This window comes from Teleopsis dalmanni, chromosome 1 (genome assembly GCF_002237135.1).
Source record: "Teleopsis dalmanni isolate 2A chromosome 1, ASM223713v2, whole genome shotgun sequence".
Taxonomy (NCBI): Eukaryota; Metazoa; Arthropoda; class Insecta; order Diptera; family Diopsidae; genus Teleopsis; species Teleopsis dalmanni.
The window spans coordinates 73,043,652-73,052,078 of NC_051846.1; positions in this window are offsets into that span (position 1 = coordinate 73,043,652).

Genomic DNA, 8,427 nt, shown 5'->3' on the forward strand with positions numbered 1-8,427 from the left:
TTTTGAAGCCGTGGCAAAATTAAAGGAAATTGACGTCACCATCGGGGATGAGCTTCTGGCCATACTGCTCCTATATAGCCTACCCGATTCTTTTAATACTTTCAGGTGCGCGTTAGAAACGCGCGACGAGCTGCCAAAGCCAGACATACTTCGAGTGAAAATATTAGAAGAAGCTGAATCGCAAAGGACAAAAGAAGACAGACATAGTGATGAAAACTCTCTATACATAAATCGAAATAAAAGCCGAAACGCAAAACAAAACAAACGATACAGTGATTCTAAACGAAACAAACAATGTTTTAATTGTGGCAAAATCGGACATTTTGCACGTGAATGTAAAAATAAAGCAAAAGCTGAAAATAACACGCAATTGAAAAATTCGGAAAAATCTGTAAACAATAATTTTAGCTATCATGTTGAAGATGCATTTATTAGCTCAATAAAAGAAAATTATTGGTGCCTAGATAGTGGATGTACTGCCCATTTAAGTGCAAACCGTGAATATTTTACAGACTTTCAAAAATCGAATAAAGTGCTTAACTTAGCAAACGACAACACAAATATAAACGGCGTCGGTAAAATGAAAATAACTGTAGACGTATACGGTCGTGATAATAACATTGATCTTAAAGAAGTTCTATATGTCGAGGACTTGCGTACAAGTCTACTTTCTGTATCAAAAATAGTAGACAGCGGATATGAAGTGCATTTTCGCCCTTCAGATGCAATCGTATTGGACAAATATCAGAAGGTTATAACTCGAGCGAAAAGACGTGGAAATCTTTTTATTGTTGAAAATAAAAATCATTTTGCACAAGTTGCTGAAGAAAAATGTGACATTGAAAAGTGGCACCAGAAAATGGGCCACATAAATGAAAACGATCTTAAAAAATTGGCTAGTAATAACCTAGTACACGGATTAAAATTAAATCCTAAACAAAAACTTCCGACTTGCGAAATTTGTATTAGTGAAAAACAAATACAAAAACCATTTCCTAAGAGTAAAGAAACTAGAACAAGTGACTTATTAGAAATCGTGCATAGTGATGTGTGCGGACCAATGAGAACAGCATCAAATTCGGATGCAAAATATTTCGTAACATTTATTGATGACAAATCACGCTATTGTCATGTATATTTTATAAAACAAAAATCCGATGTATTAAATGTATTTAAGCAATACAAAAGAGCAGTAGAAACATTTACGGGTAAACGAATTAAGGCTTTACAATCAGACAATGGTAAAGAATACGTTAATTCTGAATTTAATTTATTCTTGAGGAAATTTGGTATACAAAGACGCTTAACTGCTCCATATACGCCGGAGCAAAATGGTATTGCTGAACGTAAAAACAGAACTCTAGTTGAAATGGCCCGTTGCATGATGAAACAAGCTGAAGTTCCGCCAAATTTTTGGGCAGAGGCCATAAATACAGCGTGCTATATTCGGAAAAGGTGTCCTACAAAAGCATTGAACGGTGTAGTACCGCACAAGTTGTGGACTGGTAAAATGCCAACTATTGTACATTTTCAAGTATTTGGCTCTAAAGCATATGTCCTAAAAAAGGATAAGACTAGAGATAAATTCGATTCTAAGTCAGAACCTTACATGTTTGTTGGATATTCAAACGAAGCGAAAGCCTATCGGCTGTGGTCACCTACAAAACGAAATATAACAATAAGCCGTGATGTAGTGTTCGTAAACAAAAATATCTATCATAATAAATACGAAAACATTTATATTAACAATGAAAACGACTGCCAAACAAATGATTATATCGATATTGCGTTCGAAAATTGTGAAAATCAGAAACTGTCGGTCAATCCGAAAATTGTAGAAAATACAGATACGCGAGAAGAAAACTCCATTCGTAGAAGAGGTCGTCCGAGACTTATTCGCACAAATTCACGCGGTAGGCCTCGAAAAGAATATTACACGTCAAATCGGAATGGTGAAGAATCATCCAACGAAGACGAAAATACAAGTTCAGTAAGAAAAATTGGTGATAAAAACCATTCAGATGATGAACCTGACAACAACGTTTTTGAAGATTGTGAAATGGCGTTTCTCACTACATATCAAACTCCAGTAACGATTTTGGAGGCACTTGAAAGCGATGAAACAAATTCCTGGTCAAAAGCGCTAGAAGACGAAATGGTGGCACAACTAAAGAATAAAACATGGGAAGTGGTCGAAAGACCGAAATCACGAAAAGTTATTGGGAATAGATTCGTGCTTCGAACTAAAGATGACGGAAAACAGAAAGTACGATTAGTAGCGAAGGGTTTTGCACAACGACCAGGTGAAGACTTTCATGATACGTTTTCTCCAGTCGCTCGTTCAACATCTATAAGACTACTTGCCGCACTGGCAGCAAAAATGGATTTGGAGATCCATCAGATGGATGTCATTACAGCATACCTAAATGGAGAGCTCGAAGAGAGTGTCTTCATGGAAATTCCCGATTATCTTATACCATTCCTGAACAAAGTTGTTTCATCAAAACCAGTGGGAAAAACTTCAACAATATTGTGTGGAAAAGTTAAAGAAACAGCGCAGCATTGGTTAAAGGCGATTAAATCAAGTAAGTCACCTGTATGTTTATTAAAGAAAGCTCTTTATGGACTCCGTCAGTCTGGGCTATCATGGTACATGAAATTGACAAAGAAACTACAGAATATGGGTCTAAGTGCAGTACAACAGGATCCTTGTGTATTCACTAAGCGAGAAGGCAAAGACATTGTTTTGATGACAATATATGTAGATGATTTACTAATAGCGTCCAATAATAAGTTTCGTATAAAAGAAATAAAGGCTGCACTTGCGAATGATTTCGAAATGAAGGATTTGGGAATAGTAAGTAATTGTCTTGGCATCGAGTTTCATCAAAATTTAAGCAAGCATCAAGTTTTTCTTTCACAAGAGAAATATGCAAAAACCATCATTGAAAAGTTCAATATGAAAGACTGTAAACCAGTGAAGACTCCCATAGAATTGAACATTAAGTTAACGAAACCAACAAAAATTGATGAAGGTGTTATGAAGATGTATCCCTATCAAAGCTTGATAGGAGCATTAATGTACTTAGCTGTTACAACTCGACCTGAATATTGCGTTTGCTGTAAACTTTCTTAGCCAGTTCAATTCAAATTATAACGTGGAACATTGGAAAGCAGCAAAACGAATTCTAAGATACCTTAAAGGTACAAGCAACTATGGTCTATTGTATGAGAAAAACAATGAAGAATTGTATGGTCTGGTTGACGCTGATTGGGGCGCTGACTTAAACGATAGACGTTCATATTCAGGGTATGCGTTCATTATATCAGGAGCAGCGATATGTTGGGAAGCTCGAAAGCAACGTACAGTAGCGCTTTCAAGCACTGAATCAGAATGTATGGCCATATCTGAGGCCACAAAAGAAGCGTTATATCTAAAGGCAGTCCTTGATGATGTTGGCATTACAAGTAAGACAATTGAAATCTTTAATGATAATCAAAGCGCTCAAAAATTAACGGAAAGCTTCAGGTATCATCCACGGACAAAGCACATTGATATTCGTTATCACTTTATTCGCAGCAAGGTTAACGACGGCACTGTTAAAATCAAATATATGCCAACAGAAGAAATGCCCGCAGACGTCCTTACCAAAGGACTCACTACAGAAAAGCATGTTAATTGCTTACGGAAATTAGGAATGAAATATTAAAGTCATATTTTATACATAATAAAAGCACTTTAAGAGGGGGTGTTGTTATGTAAAGTACTTTTTAAATATTAATTGCCTGGCAACTCTGGCCTGTCATTATTCTATATTCCTTTTGTAATTATTATTCATTATTCATTTTTAGTATAGTTAATAAAGCGAAGTAAAGAACATGTTAAAAATACATCGGACCGTGTTTCACTTTTGCTAAAAATATATAATAAATTGCAATAAATTTTAAACAAATATATTCACACATTTTATACAAATATGATTTTTATCTTTTAACACAAACTAAATTCAATCAAATAATAAAAATTTCTCATATCTGCGTCATTACCAGAAGTGATCGTTCAAATAAATCACAAATCATCATTTTTAAAAATTTTCTTTTAAATATTTTACCTTTAATTTGTTTAAACTTTCCATTTGATAAAATCTTTGTTAAGTCCGCAGCTACTGAAGGCTTTTCCGCCACCATCAAAACTGTCTCCATTATTTTCTTTTTTTTGTTTTTTCTTGAAATAACTGATCGCGCATAAGACACTTCAACTACCGATCCTCTCCACTTCAAAAGCAAAACTCAACTGTGAAATATAGACTTGAAGCATCAGAGGGTAATTTCAATGTCGAGTTCATTAGAAGGGGTATTCCGAAATTCGAACATTGTGTGTAATGTACCAAATACTAAATCGAAAAATCCGTGCTTTTGTGTAACACAGCGGAGAACTTCCTTACTTACTCACAAAAACAAATTTTCATTCAACTCAGAAGAGTATGGATAATATTACTATTGTTTACTTTTGTTTGAAAAGCACATAAAAATTTATAAAAAGAATTAAACCATTTTTCAAATATTAATTTATTTATTTATTAACAAAATTAAGCTTAGCTATAGCTGAGCTGGCCTTAAGCTTAAAATATAAATTGTCTTTATATATTTATGTGGAATTATTATATTTCCTTTTTTTATAATATTTATTTATTGTTTATTAGAATTGAGTCTTCTTTTCTGAAATGGCACAGATCACAAATAATTATAGTTGATAATTATAATAGTCAGCCGTTCATTTGTTTACAAAATGTTGTTCATCACCCTCGCGCTTTAGACTCTATGTTTTCATTCATATAACATCGCATTGTTAGGAACATTTTCCATTGAATAAGTTCCATTTTTATTTTGCACATATATTCCACATTGAAGCAGAAATTATACATTCCATATTCAAAAATTTTCTACAGCTTCGACATTTTGTGGAAAATATATTTTATATGCAGTTTTATGTCAACAAATGAATGTTATGGCGCTTTCTCGATTCAATCTCGATTTACTCTCGATCTGTTGAATTTAGTGCCCAGTCGAACATTTTTAGAGTAGTCCAAAATTTTTGCAGTGGTGTTAGCAGATGTTGGCATTTTTCATAAATACATACATATGTAATACATATTATGTATGTATATTGAATCAAATCACACATTACTTGTCAGCCTATAAAAAACTGTTAATTTCGGGGTTATCTTGCTACTCTAGCAAAATATCTAGAGTGTTATAAATTAATCTCTAGTGTTATACATTAATCTTAAGTGTTATATGTTACAGATTTATTAATCGAAATGAAAATTGCACTAAAAGTGAATCTCGATTGAAAAAGTTATCCCAGATTTACAAATCGAAAATGCCATTAGTACTAGACTTAATATTGAAAGGAACAACAATTGGTGACTGTGACTACCATATAATCATGATTTGGTACTTGTTCACTGTTTGTTAATTGTTGTCAGTTCCCGTGTTTGTTGATCAGATCATCTTATGCTACAATATATCTAATGGTATCAAATGCAAATTTTTTATAGGTCAAATAATAAATTAAATAGATCCAAATATAGATCAATTATTATTTATTATTTAATAAAAAAATTTAAAATATAAATTAATTTTTTCTTTATTAAGTAAGTTTTCGTAACCTGTACATATGAAACATACAAAGCTGTTTTAGATATTGCCAAATATCCATTATTAGCGGTTCTTAGAAATATTTTTCGTATTTAATTGGTGTATGTAATTTTTAGGCTGTTGAACTTGAACATGGACTCATAGTATATTAAGTAGCCGAAAAGAAGGTTAGAAGTCCACATTTGACTCATTTATTATGATGCAAACCGACGTTTAATACAAAAGTTCTGCTCAATATCTATTCCTATATTAAAGTAAAAAAATTCATAAGTCATATGTGCATATCACATATTTCCCATCACATTTAGGCCATTATCTTACCCAATATTTGGCCGAAATTTAGTGGGGCAACTGCCTTATGTATTCCAATGCTTGTTTAATCGTAGAGTTTTGATAAGTTATTGATATTGTTTCAAACAATACGAATTATTATTTCAGAACAAATGCATAAACCGCAGTAATATAAATGTACTTAAGAATTATTTTTTAAGTATAATCTATTTATTAATATAATATCTTTATTAATTTTATGAATGTTTAGCATAATGGCGTATACAAGAGGTTTGAGATTTATAAATTATTTTGGACAATTTTTAATTAAAAATTTTCATAAGAAATTTTGAGTTACTTTTTAAAAACTCTTTCTTTAATGAATATCTGTGTAAACCGCTGATTTGGCAATATCTGAAACAGCTGTTTGGTCAGCTATTTATATTCATTAAAAATTAATAATTGATAAAAATTAGATCATTATGATAATTATATTTTAAAGACCAGTTTTAATGAAAAAATTATCTTTTATAATTAGACTGACAATAGAAATAGCAATGACTATAGTTATTGGAAAATGTTGTATTTGCTTTTAATTTAATAAAATTGTATATGTTTTGTTTTAGTATTAAAAAACAAAAGTATTTATAAAATTTTCTGCAGAAAAACACATTGTTCACACCAAACTGCACTGTCATTGCCTTCGAATGGATTAGTTTAAGACCAGTCGAATCGAATAATAAGCAAGACAATTGATTTAGATTAGTCTTGGATTATCGTAGTCCTGTAACAACTAGTATAGCTAAAGGATTGTCATATTACTTACATGTACATACATATATGTTTTGTTTGGAAGCGCACTGAATTTATTTGTATTTTTTTTTTCGAATTGCTTTGCAATAGAGGTTATCTATTTTTGATTTTTACATACTACATACAGTAAAACTTTCATAATTCGAACTTCTATAACTCGAATTTTCTATAATTTGAACTACAGAGAGTGTAACAGGGTTTTAGAGAGCAAATTACATACAATACTGCTTCCATAACTCGAACTTCTATAACTCGAATTTCTTTATAACTCGAATAAAAATATTGTCACCTGTCAATAGGAATGTGGAAAATTATACATTCTATAAATCGAATTTTTGTTTTAAGTATGAATGCATTTTGCTGTTAGTGGAAGTCCCTTTTTCCAAACTAAATGCTTGTATATAGAATTGCCTTCTATATAATTGTGGAAACCCCTTTTTTATTTAGTAATTTGAAAACTAAATGTAAATACATATGCATATTGTTAAGCTTAAAATCAAGACATTGTTCCATATTATAATATATAATAAATCAACAAAAACTCGTTAATTAATTCAAAAGAAATTGTTTGATGACTATTGGCTCCTAAAGTATAACTTTAGTAAAGACTCATAGATCGTGTAACAGGTAGACGTTAGAGTATTTAAGACAACCATTAGTATAGTTGAGATTTTCCAGTTATTCCAATCTTTCAATTTTGTTGCTTCTCGAATCAGGTCATTTAGTTTGCCTTGCATATATTAATTATAGTGCTGTGAACAGCTACTAGTAGAATGCCAATGATGACAAGGTAGAGATAAAATGCTATGGCAAACTAGAGATAATGGGCTCTATAAATCTTAAAAATGCTCGATTAATTAAATGCTTTTTTAAAAGACGTATTAATATGCCTTTATCAGGCCGATCAGTTTCAAGTAAATTTTACCATTATGTAGAACATTTCTAGTAGATGGACAATGTATGCTGTCAAAGAATGTACAAAAATCAATAAATGGTATTAATATAGAAGACTGCCATTCGATATGTAGGCTAACTGCTTTAGAACTTAAGCGCGATCTCTGTCATCCACTTTACATCAGTTTTTTTAAGATTAATATTATAAAAACAATTTAAAAAATTGCAATATCGAAATGATTTTTTATAAATTTATTTAATAATTATTTCATTATAATTAGAAATCATATTTTCAAATTTTAAAATTTTAATAATTATAAATTATTAATAAATTCTTATTACGATCAATTTTCAATAATTTTTTTTTATTATTATTTGGCTCAGATCGTTAATTGAAGACAAAAAAATTAAAAATTTTTTTTTTAAATAGAAAATTACACTTATTAATTTTTTGTTAAATATTTAATTGTGTTTTAATTTTTATAAAAAATTATTTATATTATATTATATTATATTATACATTATATTATATTACATTATATTATTTATATTACCATCTTTAGTGGTCCAATAGTTCTAAATTATTGTTATATATATAACTTTTTCTGCTAACTTTTCTGCTAGGATTTGAGTTACTCGAATGGAGTGACATTTCAATTTTCAAAGTATTTAAGGAATTAAAAACTTTAAAGACTAAAAGTATTAAAAAGAAAATATGTCAAGTATCACATTAAAAATTTGCCACAAAAGGTGCGTTGGTATACGTATTCAGCAAATGCAGTAGTTGCA